This window comes from Rhinoderma darwinii, chromosome 1, assembly GCF_050947455.1.
Source record: "Rhinoderma darwinii isolate aRhiDar2 chromosome 1, aRhiDar2.hap1, whole genome shotgun sequence".
Taxonomy (NCBI): Eukaryota; Metazoa; Chordata; class Amphibia; order Anura; family Rhinodermatidae; genus Rhinoderma; species Rhinoderma darwinii.
The window spans coordinates 840,678-857,774 of NC_134687.1; the positions used below are offsets into that span (position 1 = coordinate 840,678).

A 17,097-nucleotide genomic window follows, 5' to 3' on the forward strand; every position below is an offset into this window, starting at 1 on the left:
CAGATTGTGCGTTCTACTGACGAAGCATATGGCTGTTTGTGCAAGTCACTATGCCATTTGCGGTTTCCAACTGTATGGGATTTCAGCATAATTGAATATAAAGTGGCCAACTCCTGTCCCAGCGTTCATCGCTATCCACTTATATAGGGGCTATTTAGTGATTTATGGGACTCTTTGGGCAACACATTTTTTCTGCACAGACTAGCCCCTATAGAAACAGATAGTGCTGGTTTATGGGCTGACCTCTAAAGTAAAATGGGGGAACTTACTATTTTACTTTGTCAATAGAGATCAGAATAGATTGGAGAACCATCAGTTTCTATAGGGGAAATAAGTCCATAAATGTGCGTGCTCTATCCATCTGATGCAGCCCTATCAGGTAAATGTAATTCCTCCTTTCTTCACTACAGACCGTCATAGCCACGCGGCGGGAGGAGGAATCATGTGTTGATATAGAAAACTTCTCCCAGTGACCGCTTACTGGACTGTGCAGACACCAGGGAGCAACGGCATCCGATGCGGCCACAATATAAGCAGGGCACCATTGATTGGCGAGAGATTTTCTTTTAGTAATTGTGGTGCGTGCCACTCTTTATATAAAATAATGGGGTTTAACTTAAAGGGGGGGGGGGAGAATCAAGCACTGGGACCCCCACCAATCACTGAGGCAAAGTGTCAGTAGCGCGCTGGGGATTGATGTGCCGCTTTGTTTCCGTTTGCCTTTCCTTAGAGCAGAAAGTCTATGAGTCCGTTCACCGCCTGCTCGGAATCCGAGGAAAGTCGATGAGAAATGAAGCAGCACAGAACTCACCAGAACGCTTCTGTAGCTTTGTTTTATAAATATGTGGGGGTCTCAGTGTTCGGACCCCCACCAATCAAAACTTTAGTTTCCCTTTAATAAAGTAATACACTCGTGATTCATGTGTATATTACTTTATCGTATTACATAAATGCAGCTGTTCCTAAAAGCAGGTCTGACACGTCACCTATGAAATGCTGCCCTACTGTTACTTACGGTAACAAGATCCGACTCCAATGTCGTTTTTAGTTTCTTTTAGCAAAAAACAAAAAGATTAAAAAAAAAAAAAGAAGAAGGAGAATAGACTATAAATGGCCCAAAATGTGTTTGATAAATATTTAGATGGTTTTTAGGCCATTTCCCCAGCCCTACTTCTAGCAGTGTACAGACTCCAAACATGAATCTGCAGCAAATGAAAGAGTCCAATGTTACATTAAAGTCCAGCCAAAGCAAAAACGCAATCAGATCTGCCGCCAATGTAAACGCCACGGACACAAACCGAGAAGACTCAAACAAGTAAATGTGAAAAACAGAACTTGGATCCAGCGCTGATGGGTATAAAAAGGAAACATTTTCCAAGTTTTATTGAAAGTTGTAAAAGTAGAAAACAGCAGGGTATTTTCCTCCATACAAGGGGGTGATCAGAAAATCATGCCAAAATCATGCCTACGCGTTTCAGACGCTTCCTGCGTCCTTACTCATGGCTGGTAATGAAGATCTGACATGTGTGGCTGGAGCTTTATATGCGGATAAGCATGAAGTGTTGATTGCGTTCCAGAAGGGTAATCCCCTGGAGCGCACAACAAAACACTGTATTACGATGTTACATGTTGTTGAAAATCACCGTGGTCCGCAAGTGAGTATCAGATTATGTATAACATTCCTTGGTTAGATGTATTATCCTAAATAATTTCGTTTGTGCTTGGCTGACTTAGTACACCACACTGACGTGATGAATCATCATAGTCAGTCCGCTGCGTTCCAGGGAAACATCCCTGTGGAGCGCAAGGTGAAACTGGACGTGCGGACCTTTGTGTCTCGTTGCAGCTTATCATAGCTGCTGGGGCACAAAAGGGATAAAGGTGGGTGACCTTGAAAGAGTTATTATGTAGTACGTAAATACAAATAGACACTTTAGCTTAATTATATATTGGTACGAATATGTTACCACGAGTTTGTTTAACACTTCAGACACGTATTGTGATAATGTTGTAATAAATTGGCCGCATTTTAACCACTCCAGCCGTCAGTACTTCAGAACCACAATGTAAATAAAACAATTAAAAACATACATAGAAGGGTATATATGTGGAGAGAACAAGTGCTTGTTGATAAAAGGATCCTAATGTATCTAGCCCTGATTGGACAGTTTTCATGCATGGCTTATGTTGGTATTAACATCAATATTGGAATTAGCATCTAGTTTACTGTTTTATTAAAGAACTTTTTATCACATTTTATTTGAATGCAGAGGAGAGAAGAGGAGGAACAAGGGCACGACAAGTAGAGGATACCTGGAGATGGTTATAATCTGTAGTTTTTTTCGTGTGACTGATAGGGAATTAATTTGAGTGACTAATAACAGCTATTTGTCTTGTATTAGGGCCCCATATATATCCCAAAGATTATCGGAATGAATTTTGTTGATAAGATACCAATGCTTTACGTTGAGCGTTAATAGTGAAACATCATTTCTTTTTTAAAATTAAACCCCAATAAACCAACTCTGGTTCTTCAACAGAGCAGTCAATTCTCTGAAATCAAAAAAATTGTAACCAACCACTTACCCATTCTAATGAAGGATGACCGTCTAAGGGACATCCTGAAGGACGGATGCAGAGTAGTGGCCCGGAAGGCACCTTCGCTTGGCAGTCTTCTTTCCCCTTCTTTCTTTACCTGTGAGTTCATCCAAATAGGAAACAAATTCAAGAGTGTCGCTACGAAAGTGGAATACGACAGTCGTGATTTTGTTAATTGCAAAACAGCAGGGGTGGTCTACCTGATTACATGTCCATGTCCACTGAATTATGTGGGCAAAACGGTGCGGCAGTTTCGGCGCCGGATCAGAGAGCATGTTGGAGATATTGTTCATTCTAGAGATACTCCTATATCCAAACACGTACATGCGAAACATCAGGGTCGTACAGAATGCTTAAAATTTCAGGCAATTGAACTTATTAGGCCTCCCAAACGAGGAGGTGACTGGGATAACCTCATTCTGCGCAAAGAAGCCCAGTGGATTTATAGATTGGCGTGCGTACAACCAGATGGTTTAAACGAGCAGACAAATTATGCGTGTTTTATTTAAACATGCATTTTTATTGTCTATTATCCTTTCAATGCAGCCAGATATACATATGGCTGGTATGACAGGTGTTTTTCCAGCTATTTGCATGTATTGATTGGGCTAACGTGCAAAGTCTTTTCCAGCAGGTGTTTCAACAATATTTCGTAGTGTGGTAGACATTGCATTCATCCACACAATATGTACTTACATGGAAGTTGTTTTATCAATGGCAGTCCAGTTGCGGGTTGGAGCTGATCCGCAATATCTATCCAATTCCTAATATCGTCATACTCCTTCCTAATAATGAATAGTTTCTGGCAGCATGGGCGATGCGTCTGTGGCCTCTACTGCGCCTGCGCGTTCGTTTTTGATGCGGTCGATGTTGGTTCCGGGTTGTCAGCTGATGGCCGGGAGTCACATGGACAGGCGTCACGAATTCGGGTGGTGAGTTTGATTGGCTGGTTCGATTAGCGCTGCCGAGAACAGGGGGAGGAGTTAGGTGCTTATATTAACTCATAGTCCCGAAATGAAGCATGCCGCTGACATCTATGCGAGCATGCTTCCGTGGTGTACAGCAGAATATCTGCTGCTGAAATAATATCGCTGGCATCCTGGCCAGAGTGACCAAGTTACAGACCCCTGAGGATAAGTATTGAAACGCGTAGGGTCGGTTGTTAGGAGGAATTTTAGCATAGGGAACAATAGCATTGTTGTATACTTTAGCATTAGGAGTTTCCGGTGCGGTTATCACGGACTCTAGTGTGGTTTAGGGTCAAAACTATTGTTATGCCCATGTACAAATGCTGATTCCGGATTGATATCTGTATAAAATACCGAGTTATAGAGGGTTCACAAATTGAATCAGTACTCGGTATTTATTGTTTAATACGTTTTTAATACACACGGTGGGGCTTTTTCACAGTGGTGATTGTACCCCTGTTTTTAGAGAGTTAAAGTTACATTTTACTTATATATCACTTCAGTGAATCTCCTCAAAACAAGAGCCCCAAAGGGTCTAAATTTTAAAAAAGAAATGATGTTTCACTATTAACGCTCAACGTAAAGCATTGGTATTTTATCAACAAAATTCATTCCGATAATCTTTGGGATATATATGGGGCCCTAATACAAGACAAATAGCTGTTATTAGTCACTCAAATTAATTCCCTATCAGTCACACAAAAAAACGACAGATTATAACCATCTCCAGGTATCCTCTACTTGTCGTGCCCTTGTTCCTCCTCTTCTCTCCTCTGCATTCAAATAAAATGTGATAAAAAGTTTCTTTAATAAAACAGTAAACTAGATGCTAATTCCAATATTGATGTTAATACCAACATAAAACATGCATGAAAACTGTCCAATCAGGGCTAGATACATTAGGATCCTTTTATCAACAAGCACTTGTTCTCTCCACATATATACCCTTCTATGTATGTTTTTAATTGTTTTATTTACATTGTGGTTCTGAAGTACTGACGGCTGGAGTGGTTAAAATGCGGCCAATTTATTACAACATTATCACAATACGTGTCTGAAGTGTTAAACTCGTGGTAACATATTCGTACCAATATATAATTAAGCTAAAGTGTCTATTTGTATTTACGTACTACATAATAACTCTTTCAAGGTCACCCACCTTTATCCCTTTTGTGCCCCAGCAGCTATGATAAGCTGCAACGAGACACAAAGGTCCGCACGTCCAGTTTCACCTTGCGCTCCACAGGGATGTTTCCCTGGAACGCAGCGGACTGACTATGATGATTCATCACGTCAGTGTGGTGTACTAAGTCAGCCAAGCACAAACGAAATTATTTAGGATAATACATCTAACCAAGGAATGTTATACATAATCTGATACTCACTTGCGGACCACGGTGATTTTCAACAACATGTAACATCGTAATACAGTGTTTTGTTGTGCGCTCCAGGGGATTACCCTTCTGGAACGCAATCAACACTTCATGCTTATCCGCATATAAAGCTCCAGCCACACATGTCAGATCTTCATTACCAGCCATGAGTAAGGACGCAGGAAGCGTCTGAAACGCGTAGGCATGATTTTGGCATGATTTTCTGATCACCCCCTTGTATGGAGGAAAATACCCTGCTGTTTTCTACTTTTACAACTTTCAATAAAACTTGGAAAAAGTTTCCTTTTTATACCCATCAGCGCTGGATCCAACTTCTGTTTTTCTCTCTGCATTCATACCGTGTGCCGACACGAGGATCCGAGCGCTGCAAACAGCATAGGTCTGCACCAAGGTGAGCTGGAGGATTCCTCCTATTTTTTCTTCATTAAGTAAATGTGAACTCATCACCCGATTCAGCCCAAAAGGTTAATGTGATAGAGTACAAGAAAGATGGGGGAAAATATACAATGGCCTGGGAAAGGAATTGATAACTGTGCAATTATACAGCCGCAATATCATTGGCTAAGATGCCAGTGACGCTGTGATCACGAGGAGGGAGCGACACTTCGATCACAAGGAGTCGACTGCGCTATTCACTCTGTCGGAAAAACGGAAACCTGCCGGAAGGGTGACGAACGGAAACCATTAGCAATGCTTCCGTCACCATTGATACCAATAGTGACAGAAACGGAAGCTGTGGTTTCAGTTTGACTTTCCGTTACGGGAGTTCACCCAACAGAAACCTCCGACGGAACCCCGGAACGGAAAGCCAACACTGATATGAATAGGCCCTTACATTTTAAATGGATTGTGTATGAGCTATATGGGAGGGGGCTGTCCGGACTCTCCTTTTCAGTCAGTATTAATTAGAAAGCTTCAGCTGTTTATTCACCCGTGCGACGTTTCAGTCCAACAGGACCTTTTTCAAGCATAAAAACACACATCAGGTCATAGGTATATGAAGGCTTGCAAAGCCCAATTGAAATCAAGCAGTGATTGAGACATAATACAATATAAAATGGATTGCACAAAGACAAAGTGCACTGTTAAAATACAGACATGAATGCCAGCGCACATGTAAATATACATAATGGTGTTTAACCCCTTAATGACCGGGCCATTTTGCACGTTAATGACCAAGGATTATATTTTTTGTTTTTTCACGGTCGCATTCCAAGAGTCGTAACTTTTTTTTTATTCTGTCGACATAGCCGTATAAGGGCTTGTTTTTTGCGGGACGAGATGTATTTTGTAATTGTACCATTTTTAGATGCTTATAACATATTGATTAACTTTTATTAACTATTTTAGGAGAGAATTGAAAATAAGCAGCTATTCCAGCATTAATTTTCACGTTATAAATTTACGCCGTTTACTATGCAGCGTAAATAAGATGTTACCTTTATTCTATGGGTCGGCACGATTACGGGGATACCAAATATGTAAAGGTTTTATATGTTTTCCTACGTTTGCACAATAAAAAGCCTTTTAGAAAAAAAATTCTTGTTTTTGCATCGCCGCATTCCAAGAGACGTAGATTTTTTATTTTTCCGTCGATGTGACCGTATGTGGGCTTGATTTTTGCAGACCAATGTGTAGTTTTCATTAGTACTATTTTGGGGTGCATAGGACTTATAGATTAACTTTTATTTTATTTTTTATGGGGAGAATGGGAGGAAAGAGATAATTTTGCCGTTGTTTTTCGCGGTTTTTTTGGACGCTGTTCATCCGGTGGTTTAATTAATGTGTTCATTTTATTGGTCAAGTTGTTACGATCGCGGGGATACCATATATGTGTATGTGTGATTTGTTTTATTTGATTTTGACTGTAAATTATTTTTTTTCAAACTTTATTTAATGGATTTACATTTTTTTTTTAGTCCCACCAGGGGACTTCACTATGCGATCTGCTGATCGCATATATAATGCTTTGGTATACTTAGTATTGCCTGTCAGTGTAAAACTCATGGCATCGCCTAACAGGCAGATGCTGAAGACAGACCTGGGGGTCTTTGTTAGGCCCCCAGCTGCCATGGAAACCCGACGGCGACTCGCGATTTCTTTGCGGGGGCGCCGATCGGGTGACAGAGGGAGCTCCCTCCCTTTGGCAAACACATTAGATGTCGCTGTCACTATTGACAGCAGCATTTAATGGGTTAAACTGCCGGAATCAGAGCGCTCTTCGATTCCGGCAGTTGCAGCAGGAGCCAGGCTGTGTATAACAGCCGTGCTCCTGCGGCTGATCACGTGGGTACAGTGACCGTACCCGCGCCATCACAGGACGGATATATCCGTCCCCCTGTGCGAACTAGCAGATGCAGAGGACGGATATATCCGTCCTTCGGCGTTAAGGGGTTAAGGGGTTAAGGGACTGGTACAGAAAAAAGACAGTCCTAGATTCAATAGAGTGTTAATGAGAGGATAACTCACCCAGTTGTGTATAATGAAAATCATTTAAAAATGTCAATAGCAGAAACCGGAAGGGCTCCTTCCTCTTGGTCTCAGCTGTCCATGTGTGTATACAACGTATAACCCACATGTGTAATAGAACTGCAAAATCCCACGAGATCACAAGCAGCTATTCCCGCGCATGCGTACTAGATCACATATAGTGCGGCGGCCATCTTGGCAAAAAATTACTATCTTAATTTCACGCATGCGCAGTGTGTATTCCACTATGTAGAGGCCATTTTACTACCTGGAAGAGAATCTATCTTACAGGAACAAGATCCAATAGGAGAAATAGTCCAAAAAAGGTTTTTTTTTATCCAGGGGCATTTACCAGCCGGGAACACTTCGTGTAGGGTCAATGATGTATCCATGTGATGATGTCTGTATTTTAACAGTGCACTTTGTCTTTGTGCAATCCATTTTATATTGTATTATGTCTCAATCACTGCTTGATTTCAATTGGGCTTTGCAAGCCTTCATATACCTATGACCTGATGTGTGTTTTTATGCTTGAAAAAGGTCCTGTTGAACTGAAACGTTGCACCGGTGAATAAACAGCTGATGCTTTTTTGGAAGTGCTGCCTCTGTCCATTTCATGTCTGCTTGACACCAAGGACCGTGGACCAGGTCCAATTGGGGCGTGCACCCACCTGCAGTCCAGTGCTGTGGAAACTTTTCGTTTTGTAGTATCAATTAGAAGACTAGTTCTCGTTTCAATCGTTTTTATTGGTATTTGTAAGAAAACAAAAGAACAGTATTGCATCCAGACATTGCAATGTCATCAGAACAGTAAAACCATCTCTACACAAAGAGTAAGTGTTAAGGCAGTCGCGGTTGAAGAGACGTCACGGTATCACAACAAAGAAAAGGAATAAACAAAAAGAAAACATCTTTATCATCCATATCATCATAGCAGACTGTCATTCCCCATACCGGGGAGTAATAGTGACATCAAGACCGTAGTGAGCAAGCGCGTCACGTAGCATAATACACACTACGGGACCATGGATTCCATACTAGTGAGAATTTGTGAAATGAGGAGTTGCTCAAAGATATGATTTTTTCATATACATAGGTCGTGTTAATTAGTGTAATCAGTTCTCCCAATAACGGAGCAGCGATCTCCTTCCAGTGGCGAGTCACCACCAGTTTAGCAATGACCAGAATTTTACAAATTAAACACCGTAGTGTTACAGGAAATGAACGCATATCTAGAAACAGCAGGGCCAATTGAGGGGACTGGGAGATATGACATTTGGAGACTGTGGACACGAGGTCAAAAACCTGAGACCAGTATGTGATAAGTTTGGAACATGCCCATAACTTATGATAGAGAGCGCCAGTATGGCCACAGCTCCTCCAACATAATGGGGACGACTCAGGGAACATTTTATGAAGTCTATCTGGAGTGTAGTACCAACGCAGAGAAGTTTTCACAGCAGCTTCTATATGTTGAACACAAGGTGAGGCTATATAAATTAATTTAAATGCATCCACCCACGCCTCCTCTGAAAAGGAGCGCCCCAAGTCTCTCTCCCAGGACCGGAGGGGATGTGATTTAGAAAAAAGGGAGTGTGAATGTAGCATATTATACACGAGTCTCCAGCCCCTGCTACATTTAGAGAGATATCCAAACACTTTAAAAAGACATACAGCATCAAAGTTATTGTAAGTCGTAACACGGTCTCTGATCTGGAGATATTTGAAGAAATCTGAAACAGAGTATTGAGATGTGAGATGTTCAAAACTCACTAAGCGATTATCCTTAAAAAAATGTGAGGCATTAGCAATGCCTTTCAGAGACCACAACGATAACGATAAATTGGGGACAATCATCGAAAAAATATCAATGGGAATGTAGAACTTTAATAGTGGGCGATGTTCAGTAGACGTGCGTTGCAAGAAAGACCAACACTGCAGAGTCGCCTGAGTTAACGGGGATAATGAGTGGAGAGACGGAAGGTCCCAAAAGGTCAAAAACAAGGCGGTTTTTAGGCTTATCGGAGACATGTATGAGGATTCTATTTGAAGCCAGTGGATATTTTGATCATCATGCCACCAATCTGTAATTTGCGCCACAAGGGTGGCAGTATAGTAACTATGAATGTTTGGGACACTCAATCCACCCAACTTTTTGTCACGAGACAGTATGTGTCGGGAGATACTGGGCTTGCATTCAGAGCAAATAAAGCGGGAAAGGTTTTTTTGGGCCACCACGAAAAATTTGGAGGGCAATCTAATTGGGAGGGTATGAAATAAGTACAATAGCCTTGGTAAAAGAAGATTCGGCATGAATGGATTGAAGAACAGGTTCATAATTAACTTTGTATAGGTCACGGAAGGAAGATGTAATGGTGATGCCTAAGTATTGAATACCATCCAATCTCCAGTCAAAGGGGTATTTTGTTTTTAGGAAATATAATGTATCAGAGTCTAAATGTAGAGGTAACATCTGGGATTTCTGAGTGTTCAGCTTGTAATAAGAGAGTTTACCAAAGGAGTTAATAACATCCAAAAGTGAGGCAAGCGAAATGACTGGCTGGGAGAGGGAAAGAATAATATCATCCGCGTACAATGAGATGGTAGGTGTTCTGTGTCCAATTTTTATGCCATGAATTAAGCTATGCAGTTTGATATGTTGGGCCAGGGGTTCCATAGAAAGGATAAATATTATTGGGGACAAGGGACAGCCCTGACGAGTACTATTGGATATAAAGTCCTGAGAGAGGACACCATTGGTGTACACTCTAGCTGAAGGGGGCAGAGTAAAGAGCCTGAATGGCGGTTAGGATGTTACCATCAAACCCCATTTTTTGGAGGGTCGAAAAAGCATACGACCAATTAATGCGGTCAAACGCTTTTTCTGCGTCTAGTGCTAACAGTGTCGCTGGCCCTTTAGATGTTTCGATATCGTGTAGTAAATTCAAGACACGGCGGGTATTGTCAGACACTTGTCGGCCCTTAATGAAACCTACTTGATCACTGCTTATTAAAGCTAATATAGGAGTAAGTCTATTGACTATTGTCACGGTACGAGGTGTGAACCCACTGGGCCGTACCGCGTAGCGGGATGGCAGCTGGCCAAACCGGTAAGTACACAGTTCGATAGTTCAGCGAGAGTACCTGAGGCAATCGTAGGCAGTGGCGAGACGGGCACGTTCAGGACCAGGCGGCGGGAAGTCATCCGGTGAGGCGTAGCAGGGCAGCGTAGGCTGTAGCACAGCACGGCAAGTAGCACAGCACGGCAATAGCACTAGGAAGCATGGAAGCAGGATACGGAATACCGGATACAGGAGCAAGGTACACTGGGAGGCTGGAAGACACTGGGAGACCATAAGCAAGACGAACAATGGGAAAACTAACAACGCTCTGGCAAAGGGCAAGAGGGCAGAGCCCTTTTTATAGCCCAGGGCATCCTGGGCCAGATTGCAGGTTTTCTGCAAAAACGCGCGCACTGGCCCTTTAAGACCGTGCACGCGCGGGTGCGCGCCCCCGCCGGAGACACACAGAATCCGGACGTGAGTGACGGCGCCTGCCTGGGGGACGACGCTGCAGGGAGGTAAGCTGTCCATGGTCACGGCCGTCGGGGTTAACAATCGAACGATGGGCCGTGGCCATAGACGTTACAACTATCAACTTAGCGTAGAGTTTGAGATCGGAGTTAAGCAGCGAAATGGGCCGAAAATTTTGAGGGGCGTCAGTGGATTTCCCCGGTTTGGGTATCGTAACAATCAATGCCGATTGATTCTCCCTAGGGAAAGAGCCAAGGGACATGGCTTGTTGAAAAAATCTACTCAAATAAGGAACCAGTTGGGAAGCAAAGGTTTTATAATATAAGTTATAAGTCCGTCGGAACAAAGAGCCTTTCCCTGCGGAAGGGATTGTATAATTTTCAAAATTTCCGGTTCTGTGATCGGGGTGTTCAGTGTCTGTAGTTGTTCTGGGGAGAGGCTGGGTAATGAGGCAGACTGGAGGAAGTCATGTATGTCAGAGGGAATTGGTCGCTCTACAAAAGGGTCATCTTTAATATTATACAAGGAGGAGTAATATTTACGGAACTGTTCAGCTATGTCTCTAGGATCTAAAATCTTATTTGGAGAATGAGGATTTAGTAGATCTGGTATTCTAGACCTTTGATGTTGGAGCTTGAGGTGTGCAGCCAATAGCTTTCCTGCTTTATTATTTTGGGAGTAAAACTTTTCCTTAGTTTTCCTAAGAGATTTTTCATAGTCTGAAAGAAGGCACATCCTAAGAAGTTGTCTGAGAAGCAGCAGCTGTGAGGCCTGGGATTCTGTAGGAGTAGATTTGTTCTTATTATCTAGACGGCGAATTGCATCCATCAGAGACGAAACTTCCGCCAACCTCTGTTTTTTAACCATATGACCTAGTCTGATAAAGGTACCTCTGATACAGGCTTCATGAGCGTTCCATAGGGATGTAATTCTGACATCTGGTGTGTCATTATTTGTGCAGTAGTCCGCAATATCTGTTCCTAAGGTAAATCTATGTGTGGGATGGGAGAGGAGAAAGGGGCTGGATCTCCACAAGTATGTAGGAGGGGCGTTATAAGTTTCCATAAGAGTCCGTGTGATAGGCGCATGGTCCGACCAGCAGACATCCCCTATAATCGTGGACTCAACTAGGAAGAGAGAATCCCATCCAGTCTGGCATAGCTGTTATGTACATGAGAATGATGAGTGAAATCCCTTCCTGAGCTTTGCTGCATGCGCCAGATATCATGGATTTCTTCCCTCCAGAATAAGTCACCAATAACAGAGTGTGAATGACGGGATCGCGACGTCGAATCCAACTCTGCATCTATTGAATTAAAGTCCCCACACAAGATGAATTTACCCTGTTTGTGCTTGGAGACTAAGCGTATCATCTTGCGTAGGAACGTCAATTGATGTCGGTTGGGGGCATATAATGTAACTATGGTATATTGGACATTGTTAATAGAACACAGCAAAAAAATATATCTGCCATTAGGATCAACTATTACCTCAGACATTTGGAAAGCAACCGTACTTATAAAACGTGTAAAAAAAGTTAAATACATTTTCAGGAGTGTAAAAAAAACACAGAAACAACATTATAAGTTAAAAAAAAACTAGCCCAAAAAAAAAAAAAAAAGTTTCTCATTTTTCCCCAAGCACAATGTAAAAATAAATAAATAAAAAAAAAAATTGGTATTGCTGCGTCCGTAAAAATCCGAACTATTACAATATACCATTTAACTCGCACGGTGAACGCCGTAAAAAATTAAAATAAACACCAATCATTTTTTGGTCTTCTTAGCGTTAACAAAAATTAAATAAAAAAAGTGATAAAAAAAAATCGTATGTACCAAAAAATGTTGCCAAAAAAACTACAGCTCGTCCTGCAAAAAATAAGCCCCCAGACCGCTGAAATTGGTAAAAAATAAAGAAGTTATGACTCTCAGAATGTGGTGAAAAGGGACGATTTTTTTTTTTAACAAATAGTTTTTTTCTTTGTAAAAGTTGTAAAACATGAAATTATTTCCTATTTTCTGTTGTCTAAAACCTGGGTGCGTCTTACAGTCAGGTGCGTCATAGTCCGAAAAGTACGGTAGATGGAACTATTTCTGCCTCAGAATGTGTAACCATCGTAGAAACGCATGAGAAGCCAAAAGAAGCAGCATCAGCATACTGAAGAAACACGGAGTGGAATAAAACGGAGCAGCATACTGAAGAAACACGGAGTGGAATAAAACGGAGCAGCATACTGAAGAAACACGGAGTGGAATAAAACGGAGCAGCATACTGAAGAAACACGGAGTGGAATAAAACGGAGCAGCATACCGAAGAAACACGGAGTGGAATAAAACGGAGCAGCATACTGAAGAAACACGGAGTGGAATCAAACGGAGCAGCATACTGAAGAAACACGGAGTGTAGTCAAACGGAGCAGCATACTGAAGAAACACGGAGTGGAATCAAACGGAGCAGCATACTGAAGAAACACGGAGTGGAGTCAAACGGAGCAGCATACTGAAGAAACACGGAGTGGAATAAAACGGAGCAGCATACCGAAGAAACACGGAGTGGAATAAAACGGAGCAGCATACTGAAGAAACACGGAGTGGAATCAGACGGAGCAGCATACTGAAGAAACACGGAGTGGAATAAAACGGAGCAGCATACCGAAGAAACACGGAGTGGAGTCAAACGGAGCAGCATACTGAAGAAACACGGAGTGGAGTCAAACGGAGCAGCATACCAAAGTAACACGGAGTGGAATAAAACGGAGCAGCATACCGAAGAAACACGGAGTGGAATAAAACGGAGCAGCATACTGAAGAAACACGGAGTGGAATCAAACGGAGCAGCATACTGAAGAAACACGGAGTGGAGTCAAACGGAGCAGCATACCGAAGAAACACGGAGTGGAGTCAAACGGAGCAGCATACCGAAGAAACACGGAGTGGAATAAAACGGAGCAGCATACTGAAGAAAAACGGAGTGGAATAAAACGGAGCAGCATACTGAAGAAACACGGAGTGGAGTCAAACGGAGCAGCATACTGAAGAAACACGGAGTGGAATAAAACGGAGCAGCATACTGAAGAAACACGGAGTGGAATAAAACGGAGCAGCATACTGAAGAAACACGGAGTGGAGTCAAACGGAGCAGCATACTGAAGAAACACGGAGTGGAATCAAACGGAGCAGCATACTGAAGAAACACGGAGTGGAATAAAACGGAGCAGCATACTGAAGAAACACGGAGTGGAATAAAACGGAGCAGCATACTGAAGAAAAACGGAGTGGAATAAAACGGAGCAGCATACTGAAGAAACACGGAGTGGAGTCAAACGGAGCAGCATACTGAAGAAACACGGAGTGGAATAAAACGGAGCAGCATACTGAAGAAACACGGAGTGGAATAAAACGGAGCAGCATACTGAAGAAACACGGAGTGGAGTCAAACGGAGCAGCATACTGAAGAAACACGGAGTGGAATCAAACGGAGCAGCATACCGAAGAAACACGGAGTGGAATAAAACGGAGCAGCATACTGAAGAAACACGGAGTGTAGTCAAACGGAGCAGCATACTGAAGAGACACGGAGTGGAGTCAAACGGAGCAGCATACTGAAGAAACACGGAGTGGAATCAAACGGAGCAGCATACTGAAGAAACACGGAGTGTAGTCAAACGGAGCAGCATACTGAAGAAACACGGAGTGTAGTCAAACGGAGCAGCATACTGAAGAAACACGGAGTGGAATAAAACGAAGCAGCATACTGAAGAATCACGGAGTGGAATCAAACGGAGCAGCATACTGAAGAATCACGGAGTGGAATCAAACGGAGCAGCATACTGAAGAATCACGGAGTGGAATCAAACGGAGCAGCATACTGAAGTAACACGGAGTGGAGTCAAACGGAGCAGCATACTGAAGAAACACGGAGTGGAGTCAAACGGAGCAGCATACTGAAGAATCACGGAGTGGAATAAAACGGAGCAGCATACTGAAGAAACACGAAGTGGAGTCAAACGGAGCAGCATACTGAAGAAACACGGAGTGGAGTCAAACGGAGCAGCATACTGAAGAATCACGGAGTGGAATAAAACGGAGCAGCATACTGAAGAAACACGAAGTGGAGTCAAACGGAGCAGCATACTGAAGAAACACGGAGTGCAGTCAAACGGAGCTGGATTCCAGGTGGGAATATTCCCTGATCCAATAAAGAGTCCAGCCATAGTACCATAGACGTGTAGATGAGAACACTCAGGAGGTAATCGGTGCGGGTATGGTGAAATTATACAAATTGTGCCGTATCATCACGAAGGGCCCCGGTGCAGGAGGGTTTGATCCTCTGGGTGTTCAGGTAACGGGAATACACCATGTAAAGCCAGATTATATGCAGCATGAAGAAAGTCTTGGAAAATTCAAGGGACCAGCAATATATTTTATATCAGATGCCAAAGTAGCACCAACCGCATGAAACCACGACCCGCTGCATTTACTCCCCCTGCAGAAATTGATGGTTTATTAGGACAAGGCTCATTGGTTGCAGTCACGCTCCTTACTTGGGCCACAACTATTATTTCTGCTTTAAAACCAAATGCTGAAGTCGGGATTATAAATCCACAATTAACAAAGCCCTACAAGAACGTCCAGATCAGACTGGAAGCGGTCAAAGCCTTTATCTAAGCCGTCAATGAGGCAGCCGCCGGTATTTATTTTTTTAAACTCGTTTTATTGAACAATATACAAACCATGCACAGTTCAAATACAAATGTACAAGAGGATATATATCAAAAGACTTGGGTTACATATCACATGCAGCATACAATGCTAACCATACAAACATTCAATTAAATCCAATACAATTTAAACAGCATCATGCGTTAACATTATATTTCTAATGTCTATAAACCGTTGTGAATCATATAGTGTATGTGGGGAGTCACACCAGGGACCCCAAAACCTTAGAGAACTTATTTTCACACCCTCTATTTTTGTACACGATTTTGGCATATGGTAACATGGAGTTTACAGAGCTTTCCATTGTGAAATGGAAGGTGGTCTCGGGCCCATCCATCTAAGAGCTATTGCTTTACGTGCTAGGAATAATACCTCGCTCAAAAATATTCTAGTGTGATGTGTCCAATGCTCTTCAGATACAATTCCAAATAAACAAACCAAGGGCGTAAAAGGGTACCGGCAACTGCAGTACGTCAGATATCAATGCTATCACGTCCGCCCAAAAAGAAGAACTCCAAGGGCATGTCCAGGTCATATGCCAAAAGTCTGCTCTGGAGACGCTACACCTATGGCACTCAGCAGTCGGACATCTACCCATCTTGTGTAGTCGTACAGGAGTCAGATAGCTCTGATGAGTAATGAATAGTGGTGTCATCTTATTATTGGCGGCTGGTGAAACCAGTGTATGTGAGTTTAACATGTCAATCCATATTTCGGAGGATATCTCAGGAATTAAATCCCTCCATCTCGTCTCTACAACCAGCAGTCGCTCTTAACCTAGCCTGAATGAGGAAAGAGTAGATCACCGAGATCAGGCCCCTAGGTCCCTGGGACCTAAAGATTCCAATGAGAGGAAAATCTGAGATATTCCTAGTTCCAGGCGGGTATTGAGTCTGCAAAGCGTGGCAAAGCTGACGGAATTTGAAAAAGGACTCTCTAGGTATATCAAAATCGGACTGCAGCTGCACAAAAAACTTCATATTTCCATCCACATACAAATCCCCAACCCGCTCAACCCCCCGCAGCGTCCAAAACTGAGGGTCCAGGGCATCTGAGACATGAGGCAAAGACGGATTGTGCCACAAGGGAGTTTCAGCTATAATATCCACAAAATTAAGCAATTTCTTGGCAGCCAACCACACCTGCGCCGCCACTCTACGTAGGGGAAGTAAGCTCCTGAACATTGACGTTGAACCCTCCAACACAGGCCACAGATGTGGAACAGCCAAATAAGATGCTAGATAGTGATCGCGATTAGGGAGGACTCCCAGCTCAGTCCAAGAAGTAAGATAGCGAAGCTGTCCCGACAGATAATACAAATAAATATCAGGGAGAGAAGCTCCACCCATAGACTTGGGTCTCTGTAGTGTACGGAGTTTAAGCTTTGATCTACTGGTTCCCCATATAAAGGACG

The 17,097-nt window shown here is 42.7% G+C and overlaps 1 protein-coding gene across 1 annotated transcript in view; it reads right to left on the reverse strand.

Moving 5' to 3' along the window:
• LOC142665212 (uncharacterized) overlaps window positions 1-17,097 on the reverse strand; it is a 112,939-nt gene that overhangs the window by 32,781 nt on the left and 63,061 nt on the right. The window lies entirely within an intron of this gene.